The sequence below is a fragment of the Limanda limanda genome, chromosome 3 (genome assembly GCF_963576545.1).
Source record: "Limanda limanda chromosome 3, fLimLim1.1, whole genome shotgun sequence".
In the NCBI taxonomy this organism is placed as follows: Eukaryota; Metazoa; Chordata; class Actinopteri; order Pleuronectiformes; family Pleuronectidae; genus Limanda; species Limanda limanda.
In genome coordinates this window covers 26,441,418-26,453,797 of record NC_083638.1, presented here as the reverse complement: position 1 = coordinate 26,453,797, position 12,380 = coordinate 26,441,418, and the positions used below count along the sequence as shown (strand labels likewise).

Genomic DNA, 12,380 nt, shown 5'->3' with positions numbered 1-12,380 from the left:
AATGTCCTGGTTTCATACACTGTTTCTTCTTTTGATGGTGAGTAAACTCGCTGCTCTTTCATCCTTCTCTCCAAATATGACATTTTGAGAATGATATGTTACTACTACGTGAATAAAGTAGTGGTTTGAATATCAAAAGTCACTTGAATGTTCATTCTGTTCCTTCAGCGATGATCTGTGTGTGTGTTCCATATCCTTTGTTTCTTTGATGGCCAGTCTTTTATGGTCTTTACTATGGAGGACCATACATGACATAAGTATAAATAAATAAATAAATAAATGTAGAAATAAATACAGAAATAAATAAATAAATAAATAAAAAAGGAAATAAATTAATTAATACAGAAATAAATAAATAAATACGTTACTAACAACAGAAATAAATAAATAAATGTCTTAAATATATTTGCACATTTATTTATTCCCTGATTTATATTTTTCACGTTTTCAATCACCTTATGCTAATGAGAAAGGCGGGCCTAACTGCAGTCTCATGCAGGATTGGTCACAGGAGTGTAATGATCCAGCCTTTCAATGCTGACTGGTGTCCAGTAGCTGTTCGCAGTGTTGAGCCGGTTCACACTTAAAATTAACTAGTTCAAGTTCAGAGGGTTAGTTCAAGTTATTTTTTATTGGAATGATTAAGGTGTCAGTAATCCTGACTGTGAGCGCCACGTCTCGTGTTCTCCTGAGCACAAGGAGAGCGCAGAGAGGAGGAGGAAGCAGAAACTCCAGCTCGGTACAAACCACCTGCAGCTTCTGCTCTGCGCATGAAGCAGCTGATCTCTGAGCAGATGTGACCAGAGAAACTCTGTGTTTTCACTGTTTTACAAAGTCACTGAGCGGCTGCATCGAGGTGACGAGCTCAAGTCTCAGTTTTTGTCTCTGTGCAAGTGTGTGGCACTGAGGGGTGCGGAGCCACGGGGCCTGTGTGTGCGTGTGTGTATAGCTCAGTTGACCAATCCTGCTCGAGACTGAGTTTGGGACCTCCTACCTCATTTACATATGAGACAATTAAATGTGGAATTAAATAAATGTTGAAATACATAAAAGTTGAAATAATTGTGGGAATAAGTTTAACACATTGATTAATTTACTTCTGTATTTATCTCCACATGTATTCATTTATTTCTTTATCTATTTCCACATTTTCTTTTGCAACATTTTTATTTTTCAACAATTAATTGTCCATATGTAAATGAGGTAGGCGGTCCCAAACTCAGTCTCGAGCAGGATTGGTCAACTGAGCTATACACACAGGCACCCGGGCTCCGCACCCCTCAGTGCCACACACTCGCACAGAGACAAAAACTGAGACTTGAGCTCGTCACCTCGATGCAGCCGCTCAGTGACTTTGTAAAACAGTCTCTGGTCACATCTGCTCAGAGATCAGCTGCTTCATGGGCAGAGCAGAAGCTGCAGGCTTGTTTCTTTCCGAGCAGGAGTTTCTGCTTCCTCCTCCTCTCTGCTCGCTCCCTGTGCTCAGGAGAACACGAGACGTGAACTGGCACAACACTGCAAACAGCTACTGGACACCAGTCAGCATTGAAAGGCTGGATAATTACACTCCTGTGACCAATCCTGCATGAGACTGCGGTTAGGCCCGCCTTTCTCATTAGCATAAGGTGATTGAAAACGTGAAAAATATAAATCAGGGAATAAATAAATGTGCAAATATATTTAAGACATTTATTTATTTATTTCTGTTGTTAGTAACGTATTTATTTATTTATTTCTGTATTAATTAATTAATTTCCTTTTTTATTTATTTATTTATTTATTTATTTCTGTATTTATATCTACATTTATTTATTTATTTATTTATACTTATGTCATGTATGGTCCTCCATAATTCCCAGGCGGTCTCCCATCCAAGTACTAACCAGGCCCGACCCTGCTTAGCTTCCGAGATGGGACGAGATCGGGCGTGTTCAGGGTGGTATGGCCGTAAGCGAAAGAGCCAAGTCACAATACCTTATTTAAACATGTGAACCACCACCATGGTGAATACTGTTGTCGCTTTGTGACCATTGAAACTGGGTTTTTATTGTTATTTAATGTTAAGGAAAGAGAAGCTCAAGGTGCAATTTTGTCACAATATTGCAAGAATAAATCATTACAATTTTCAATCATTGTCTTCAGTGATAATGTCCTGGTTTCATACACTGTTTCTTCTTTTGATGGTGAGTAAACTCGCTGCTCTTTCATCCTTCTCTCCAAATATGACATTTTGAGAATGATATGTTACTACTACGTGAATAAAGTAGTGGTTTGAATATCAAAAGTCACTTGAATGTTCATTCTGTTCCTTCAGCGATGATCTGTGTGTGTGTTCCATATCCTTTGTTTCTTTGATGGCCAGTCTTTTATGGTCTTTCCTGCTCTTTCCAAGACGTTTCTCCTGTGAAGCAGCAGCAACAGCACCCTCTGCTGGTTGCAAAGAAAATTGGAAAAAGCTTACAGCACCTGGTATTCCCAGGCGGTCTCCCATCCAAGTACTAACCAGGCCCGACCCTGCTTAGCTTCCGAGATCGGACGAGATCGGGCGTGTTCAGGGTGGTATGGCCGTAAGCGAAAGAGCCAAGTCACAATACCTTATTTAAACATGTGAACCACCACCATGGTGAATACTGTTGTCGCTTTGTGACCATTGAAACTGGGTTTTTATTGTTATTTAATGTTAAGGAAAGAGAAGCTCAAGGTGCAATTTTGTCACAATATTGCAAGAATAAATCATTACAATTTTCAATCATTGTCTTCAGTGATAATGTCCTGGTTTCATACACTGTTTCTTCTTTTGATGGTGAGTAAACTCGCTGCTCTTTCATCCTTCTCTCCAAATATGACATTTTGAGAATGATATGTTACTACTACGTGAATAAAGTAGTGGTTTGAATATCAAAAGTCACTTGAATGTTCATTCTGTTCCTTCAGCGATGATCTGTGTGTGTGTTCCATATCCTTTGTTTCTTTGATGGCCAGTCTTTTATGGTCTTTCCTGCTCTTTCCAAGACGTTTCTCCTGTGAAGCAGCAGCAACAGCACCCTCTGCTGGTTGCAAAGAAAATTGGAAAAAGCTTACAGCACCTGGTATTCCCAGGCGGTCTCCCATCCAAGTACTAACCAGGCCCGACCCTGCTTAGCTTCCGAGATCGGGCGTGTTTTTTTTTTTTTTTTTTATTATCAAAAATACCAATTTATATATACAAAAGACATTCATCTGTAAATATTCACACAAAACAATGACATACACACAGGAATCACATTCATGTTAAGGGATAACAAAACTCAAAAAATGAAAAAAAAAGAAAGAAAAATAAATAACTTAATAATAACACGTGCGCCTGATAAACATAGAGGCACACTCAGAAATTAAATGCTAGTTTCCCTTCCGATGTTACAGATATAAAGCCACACCCGTCAATAAAACATTCAGCAAAGTCCTCAGCACCATATTTAAAGATCAAACCCACATTTCTCCTGACAACCGATTCAAACAAATCCCACACATGCACCTTTTTCCCCTTAAAATGAGCAAGATTCCTTCTTGACATAATAGCATACCTCACGTGGCTTAACACAAAATTAAACAAACGAACATTCACATCTTTCCTTTTCCCATTTACTCCAAACAGCAACATTTTATTCCATTCATATGCCTTTACAAAACCCTTTTCCCAGTTTTTAAACAGCATATCTTTTAACTTCAAAACAAAACTACGTAGACATTCACATCGGATATATATATGTAACAAGTCTTCTGGCTCAGTTTCACACACGTCACATTCTCTTTTGTTCTTTTTGTTAATCTGATGCAGCACCGTGTTTACATAGATCCTGTTGTGTCTCGTCATGAAGTCATTGTTTTCACATTCTATTGCATTATATTTGATTTGGAGGTTTTCCCATATCAACTGTACATTCATACCTGGCAGAACCCTCTCCCACATTTGTTCTGATGCCGGTCTTTTCAGCAGTTTCGCTATCAGTTCTAAATATATGTTTTTTACTTTTAATTCTTTAAACTCTTTATTTGCATAATTTTTAACAAACACTAGTTTAGGTAAGGGTCCATCCCCTGTCCTCACACACTCTCTCTCAATCAAATACCTCCAGTCTACAGGCATACTCCCCTTAATTATATCATACATTTTTACAATCATATCTCTCCTAGCATCCTCATCCCCTTCTCTTACGCAGTCTACCATTGCCTGCCCAGGCAGAAACCCAGGCACAAACTCATAGACCATGTCCTTTACTTGCCTAATTCCTGCATCCATGAAAACCTTATTGTATAGCATTTTGTTGTTATGCTGTATTATAGGATTGAGAAAAACGGGTTTATTCATTACTTCGGTTACATTACTACAGTTGTATGATATGTTGGGTAGGAATTCTCCCCACGCTTTGAACACCTCTTGGTAGAAAGAAGGCACTTTTTCATACATTGGTTCCTTCAAAACCATAAGCAGACTATTCTCTCCACATCTACCAGCCATCTGAACATACATTTTAAAGAATTGTTTCCACCCATAGTCATTCACATCATGGAGATACTTCTTCACTGTTTTAACCCTCAGTGCTTTACGTTTTGTGTCAATGTCCACCAGTTTTAACCCTCCCTCACTGTACCCTGCTATCAACGTTTTGTGGGATATCCTCACACCCTTCCCATCCCACAAGAAGTTTGAAGTCAGCTGATTTAATTCGGATAGAACCCATACCGGAAGATCTAGTGCGCCCAAAACATACACACATTTGGATAATAATAAGGAATTAACAACTATTACCTTACCTTTTAACTTCAATTTCCTCTGCTTCCATGCATTTAAAGTGTGTTTTATCTTATTTATCACTCCTGTCCAAGTGATATCTCTTGCTTCCTTTTCGTTTGGACCTATGTTTACTCCTAAAACTTTGATGCAGTCCACCACTCTAAATGCAATCATACTGTCAACCCTATCCCCCTCCTGACCTATACACATTAGTTCCGATTTTTCTATATTCACTTTAGCCCCTGCTGCCCTCCCATATGTTCCCATGTGTTTCATAATTATATTGATGCTGTCCATATTTTCTACTGTTATTGTCATGTCATCCGCATATTGTTGAATTATATTAATTTTCTCACCTGGTATTTGTATTCCTTTTATATTACTATCCTTTTTTATAAGGACAGCAAAGGGTTCAATAGACATGCTATACAACAGTGCTGATAAAGGACAGCCCTGTCTCACTGACCTCTCCAAAGCAAAGGTGTCTGTCATCAGACCATTACATTTGACCCTACTCTTAGCTTCCTTATACAGCAGCCTGATCCAACTCACTATTCTATCCCCAAACCCAAATTCTTTCATAGTCCGAAACAAGAACTCATGCTCCACTCTATCAAAAGCCTTATTCAAATCTACACTCAACACAATCCCAGACTGTTCTTTCATGTGCCTAACAACGTCCCTCACTGTCCCTATTATATCTGCTATGTCTCTCCCTTCGACACTATATGCCTGTGTCGGTGATATTATTCCTCCCATTACCTTCTTAATCCTATACGCTAAAACCCTTGTTAATATCTTATAGTCACCATTCAATAAACTAATTGGCCTATAATTCCCTAACTCCAACCTACTCCCCCTGTTTTTAAATAATATTGTGATTACCCCAGTAGCCATGGATTCTGGAACCAGTTGTCCCTCTTCCATGCTTTGATATACCATTAGCAGTATGGGTGCCAACACATCAGCAAACTCTTTGTAGAATTCACTGCTAAGGCCATCTGAACCAGGGCTTTTATTGTTTTTTGCATTTTTAATTGCTATTTGTATTTCTTCTACTGTAATCTCTCTGTCACACATGTCTTGCTCGTCTGCTGATACCCTTGCATCCACACCACTCAAGACCTCATCAATACATACTTTTTCTGCATTCCCTTTTTTATACAAGTTTTTATAGAAGCCTTCCACTGTATTCAAAATGCTAACCAAATCATTTACCTTCTCCCCATTTTCATTCTGTAGTTCGTTTATATAATTTTTTTCCTGCTTATTTTTTTCCAGGTTTAGAAAGTACGCTGTGCACCTTTCCCCCTCTACAGCATACTGTACTCTACTCCTTAGTATCGCCCCATCACATTTATTTTTCTCACAATCTTTTAGTTGCCTTCTCAACTCCAGATAATTTTGTATATTATAATTTCCATCTTTGTCTGCTTTCCCTGCTTCTTCGTTTAATTTATTTTGTATCTCTTTCTCTACCTGATCCATTCTGAAGTTCTTTTGCTTGGAATAGTATATGCTTTTCTTTTTAACTTTTTCTTTCAAATTTTCCCACCAAATACAAATATTATCTTTGTTTAATCTGTTCTCTATTTCTTCTTTGATACATTTTGCTATCATCTCTTTATATGAATCCTCTCTTAATAAGCTGTTGTTTAGGCACCACATTCCTCCACCTACATTCCTTATACATACGTCCCTTAACCTCAGCGACAGGATTGCATGATCACTAAGAGTGGTAAAATTATATTTCACCTCTTTTATTTGGCTGACAATGTTTTCCTTAACTAGGACGAGGTCTATTCTACTCTGTCTAAGGGTCCCCATAACCACCTGCCTCCGCGAAAACACTTTTCGTTCTGCATTTTCCTCCCTCCATACGTCCACCATTTTGTGTTCTGCCATCATGCTTTTCAAAAAGTTCCTTGACCCATCATACCTGTATTTTACATTATTTGAATAATCTAGTCTTGATAATTTTACATTATAGTCACCAACCATCATACAATCTCCCGTGCACAGAACCTCCAAGTCCTCAAAAAAACCCTTTCTCAGTTCCTCCACGTTTGGTGCATAGATATTGATTAATTGGTATGTGTTTTTATTGTGGACAAATTCTATCGCTATCACACGTCCATTCCCTCCACAAAAGGTTTGCTTGACACCACTAACAGACCTCTCTTTGACAAGGATTGCCACTCCACATGCCCTCGCACTCCCATTGTCTATAAATATGGGCCCTTTCCAAATCTTTCCAAGGGTTTCCACAAGTTCATTATCCCAATGCGTTTCTTGAAGGCACAGTATGTCAGATTTACAGAGTTCAATCGTTCTTTCTATTTTGATCATGTTCCTCAGGCCGTTTGCATTTAAGGATGTTATTATGACCATAGTAATGGTGAAAAGAAAAACACAGCTTTCCAGAGATGCTCGATTGTTCATACCTTCCGCTCTTTTGGCACCCTTTTGTCCTTCTTTTTGCTCATTCTCTTCCTGCTGGCTTTCACCGCCTCGTAGTCCATCGACTCTCCTTCTCCCGATGTTCTTGTCTCCACCACCTCCATGCTCGAATCGTCTGGCTCCTTAGGTGAAGCAGTCGCAGCAGCAGCAGCAGCAGCAGCAGCAGCAGCAGCAGCCCCGCCGCCCCCTGGAGCCTCACTGCAATCCGGGGCCTCCACCTCTCCTGGTCGGTCGCCTCTTCGTTCACTCGCCCGGGCTGAGGGAGTTTTGGGCACTTTGCTAGCACCTTCCTCCATACTTTGCCCGGATGCTCCTCCCGTCATGCAACCCGTCTCACCGGACACTCCATCCGCACTGCTGCCGATGGTGGATGGGGTAATTTCACCCCCGCTGGCAGCTCCGGTGTCCTCGTCCTGCTGTCGTTGCTCCTCCTCGGACCAGGAAACGCTCTTGTCGCCGCCGGCTGGCTCCGCGTCCACCGTCCTCTCCTCTCCGCGCCTCCCCCCCTGCAAGTCACACTCCCTAGCATAGTGTCCCTGGCGCTTGCATTTATAACAGGTGAAGTCTGGGCATTCTCTCAAAATATGTCCTGGCTGGATGCACAGCCTGCAGACCTTCACCTGCCTGTCATGAATTACACGGAAGTACTCCCCTCCGTCTAGTGTCTCGAACTTTGCTGAGTAGGGCAGCGACTGTACAAGTTCAGTAAATTGTACTTTACAGAACCTTGTCCCGTCCACCACGTCTGTCCCAGGCCATTTCCTTCTTTTGATGGGCGAAATCGCCCTCACGCCCCACGTTGAGAGTTTCTGCCTAATTTCAGCATCAGTGATATAAGATGGCAAGTTTAGAAATGAAACAACAATTTCATTGCTGCGAACTTCCTTGGCAGTCACCCGAGTGTTTTCGATTTTGAAGCCATCTAATAACCTTGTCTTGCCCTTTCCCTCCTGCATGGTGATCTCGTAAGTGTTGTTACTTTTGACCCTGCATGCCAGAACAATCCCACACTTTTCCTTGATTTCCCGCAACAGTTCCATCATGGTAATGTAATCTTCACCGACGGGCTCTACAATCAATGTCAGCTCCTTTTTATAGCCACAATCACCCTCACTTTCTCCCTGTCTCTCTTTATCTCTCCTACCATTCACCATGCTTGCTTTATCAATAGGCCTAATAACGGAATTGATCTCCTGGGTTATTCCTTTCTCGCTGGCTTCAATATTTCCAGAATCATTCTCCCGTTCTACATGTGCCAAACTGTTCTTAACTTCCATGTTTTCATTCACAAGTTCTTCCCTCCAATCACTAGAAGCATAATCAATCTCGGGTTCTGCATTAATCAAAGTGGCCTTACCTTCTATTTTGTCATTTATCAAATTATCCATCCAATCACAGAAAGTATGAAACAATCCCCCAAACAGCCAGGCTGCAGGGGAAATGAATCACACATAAAACTATCACAAATGCACCTTATGCCTCACAAGCACACGCGGTCCCAACAAACACTCGACTGCTCTCTGCTCTCTGCTCACTTCCTGCTTGCGCACCTGAACGGGATCAGACGAGATCGGGCGTGCTCAGGGTTGTATGGCCGTAAGCGAAAGACCCAAGTCACAATACCTTATTTAAACATGTGAACCACCACCATGGTGAATACTGTTGTCGCTTTGTGACCATTGAAACTGGGTTTTTATTGTTATTTAATGTTAAGGAAAGAGAAGCTCAAGGTGCAATTTTGTCACAATATTGCAAGAATAAATCATTACAATTTTCAATCATTGTCTTCAGTGATAATGTCCTGGTTTCATACACTGTTTCTTCTTTTGATGGTGAGTAAACTCGCTGCTCTTTCATCCTTCTCTCCAAATATGACATTTTGAGAATGATATGTTACTACTACGTGAATAAAGTAGTGGTTTGAATATCAAAAGTCACTTGAATGTTCATTCTGTTCCTTCAGCGATGATCTGTGTGTGTGTGTTCCATATCCTTTGTTTCTTTGATGGCCAGTCTTTTATGGTCTTTCCTGCTCTTTCCAAGACGTTTCTCCTGTGAAGCAGCAGCAACAGCACCCTCTGCTGGTTGCAAAGAAAATTGGAAAAAGCTAACAGCACCTGGTATTCCCAGGCGGTCTCCCATCCAAGTACCAACCAGGCCCGACCTTGCTTAGCTTCCGAGAACGGACGAGATCGGGCGTGTTCAGGGTGGTATGGCCGTAAGCGAAAGACCCAAGTCACAATATCTTCTTTAATGAAATATCTACATAGGTGTATAGAGGCCCATTTCCAGCAACTTTCACTCCAGTGTTCTAATGGTACATTGTGTTTGCTAATCGCCTTCGAAGACTAATGGATGATTAGAAAACCTTTGTGCAATTATGTTAGCACAGCTGAAAACTGTTTAGCTGGTGAGAGAAGCTATAAAACTGGCCTTCCTTTGAGCTAGTTGAGTATCTGGAGCATCACATTTGTGGGTCGGATTATACTCTCAAAATGGCCTGAAAAAGAGAACTTCCATGTGAAACTCGCCAGTCTATTCTTGTTCTTAGAAATGAAGGCTGTTCCATGCGAGAAAGTGCAAAGAAACTGAAAATTTCCTACAACGGTGTGTCCTACTCCCTTCAGAGAACAGCACAAACGGGCTCCAACCAGAGTAGAAAGAGAAGTGGGAGGTCCCGGTGCACAACTCAGCAAGAAGCCAAGTATAGTAGAGTCTCTAGTTTGAGAAATAGACGCCTCACAGGTCCTCAACTGGCAGCTTCTTAAAATGATACCCGCAAAACGCCAGTGTCAACGTCTACAGTGAAGAGGTGACTCCGGGATGCTGGCCTTCTAGGCAGAGTGGCAGAGAAAAAGCCATATCTGAGACTGTTAAGGCGTGTTGTTTTATCCTATATAATGAGAGAAGCCGATCCAAGATTTTGGTTCAATAGCTCCAATGAGAATGCGAAGAATCGAGTTATTCATAGCTATGGACAATTATCACAGCCTATGCTAATTAAGTTAGCAGTAGGAAGATGAAAATGGCCCCGAACAGCAGGGGTGTGGTATAGTTATAACAGTAGATTTGATGTGATTGGTTATGAATATTTGGAGGGGAGTCACCGCAAATCACTTTGGATCTCCCTTATTGGTCCAGCCGCAGTCCCACGCCTCTTGTCACCGAATCCAGGAAGTGACATAGCAGCAGCTCTCCGTCTTGCGCTCCTACTCTACTCTGCCGGTTGCCTGGCAACTCTATCTACCCTGACAGTCTGATGTTGTCTCGTAATTCAGCCTTGAGTAGAAAGTGTCTTGGTCCAGCCATCTTGGCTGCACCAACTTAACCATAACAAACTCTCTTCGACTCTCCTATCGGGACAGCTGTTAGACTGACCATCCTTGTGACGTACAAACATTATTAGCAAATTCCAAATATTAAATATGACAAGCGAAAGGTTGAAAATAATGATTTGTATAAGGTAATGTTATTGACCCACTGCTCCTACCTCCCCTTCCGCCTTTATGAAAAGAGTCAGTGCCATTATGGTTTGAGAAACTATTATTGTGTGTGTCTGCTCCATCAAAACAATCTTGACTGTGAATGTGTAAACATTCGCATCCCTGAAACTAAACAATGTCATACTGACTTTGCCCCAGAAAGGACAGCTCCTTGAATTCTGTCTGATGTTGAATACAGCTAATGAAAATATGCTTTAATATCCAAGAAGTAAATTATGAGGACAACTAAAAGATACATTATTGGCACTAAACAGCAACGGTTATAAAATTAATTTGTATGTGCATTATATCTAGCTAAAACTACCTCTAGCTTTATTATTAAGAGTTCTTTCAGACACAACCTATAGTTAAAAGTTTGAAATTCCTAACAGACTGGCCAATAAAAAGAAAAGATTGATATGGGCAAAAGAACACAGACATTGGACAGAGGAAGATGGAAAAAAGTGTTATAGTTTTCAGACAGACAAATCAAAGTTTGAGGTGTTTGGATCACACAGAAGAACATTTGTGAGACGCAGAACAGGTAAAAAGATGCTGGAAGAGTGCCTTACGCCATCTGTCAAGCATGGTGGAGGTAATGCAATGGTCTGGGGCTGCTTTGTTGCTGGTAAAGTGGGAGATTTGTACAAGGTAAAAGGGATTTTAAATAAGGAAGGCTATCACTCCATTTTGCAACGCCATGCCATACCCTGTGGACAGCACTTGATTGGAGCCAATTTCCACAGTCTATGGTTTCTATTTAGAAGTAGCAGCACTGGGGTTAGGGTTAGGGTTGACCCTAAAACGACAGAAAAGTTCTGTGTTTCTGTCATGTGTCATTGTGAAATAATGTGCGTACAGTAAAGTCAACTGATGGTGGACCACGACCGAGGTGGCAGCTGATGATGGATCCTAACTGGCGGCAGTGGACGATGACTGTGGACAGTGGTGGCATCCGATCTTGATGGTGGATCATGATCTTGCTGGCTGCTGACCAGAGACTATGATTTCAGCGGGACTTATTGACATATAGTATTGAAGTTATCCTTCAAAATGTTTACCCTCATCATTGCTGCTAAAACCTTTATCCTGATGTTGATTTCCTACACTTGACATCTTTTGCACTTCTGTCCTTCCTGGGAGAGGGATCCTCACATAAATTTGCATTAATAAAGGGAAATGTGGGAATTTTGAGTTTTTGACTCTTGTGTGTTTATCTTTCATAGTAAGATAGATAGATAGATAGATAGATAGATAGATAGATAGATAGATAGATAGATAGATAGATAGATAGATAGATAGATAGATAGATAGATAGATAGATAGATAGATAGATAGATAGATAGATAGATAGATAGATAGATAGATAGATTACTTTATTTATCCCTAAAGGGAAATTAAGTCGTCATAGTAGCAGGTATATTTGAATACAATAAAATACAATACAATAGAATAAAATAAAAAATATTGAGGTAGAAAGAATAAAAACAAAAACACAAGATAAATAGGTAGATAAGGTGCAGTGGCAAGATGATGGTAATAGTACTGATGATATGATGGTAATGTTATTGTTAGACAGTATATAAAAATAGTACAGTATATAAAGTATATAATATAACATGATATATATTTATATATGATAGTAATTATACCAATATAATAGC

The 12,380-nt window shown here is 40.4% G+C and overlaps 2 non-coding genes and 1 pseudogene across 2 annotated transcripts; all 3 read right to left on the bottom strand.

The window, feature by feature from the left end:
• Positions 1 to 1,833: 1,833 nt before the first annotated feature.
• LOC132999224 (5S ribosomal RNA) lies at positions 1,834 to 1,953 on the bottom strand (annotated as a pseudogene).
• Positions 1,954 to 2,454: 501 nt separating this feature from the next.
• On the bottom strand, positions 2,455 to 2,573 carry LOC132999150 (5S ribosomal RNA). Its single transcript, XR_009678026.1, has one exon. It is a non-coding gene; the product is annotated as a 5S ribosomal RNA (ribosomal RNA).
• A 6,766-nt stretch (positions 2,574 to 9,339) lies between these two features.
• On the bottom strand, positions 9,340 to 9,458 carry LOC132999220 (5S ribosomal RNA). Its single transcript, XR_009678091.1, has one exon. It is a non-coding gene; the product is annotated as a 5S ribosomal RNA (ribosomal RNA).
• Between the last annotated feature and the right edge of the window lie 2,922 nt (positions 9,459 to 12,380).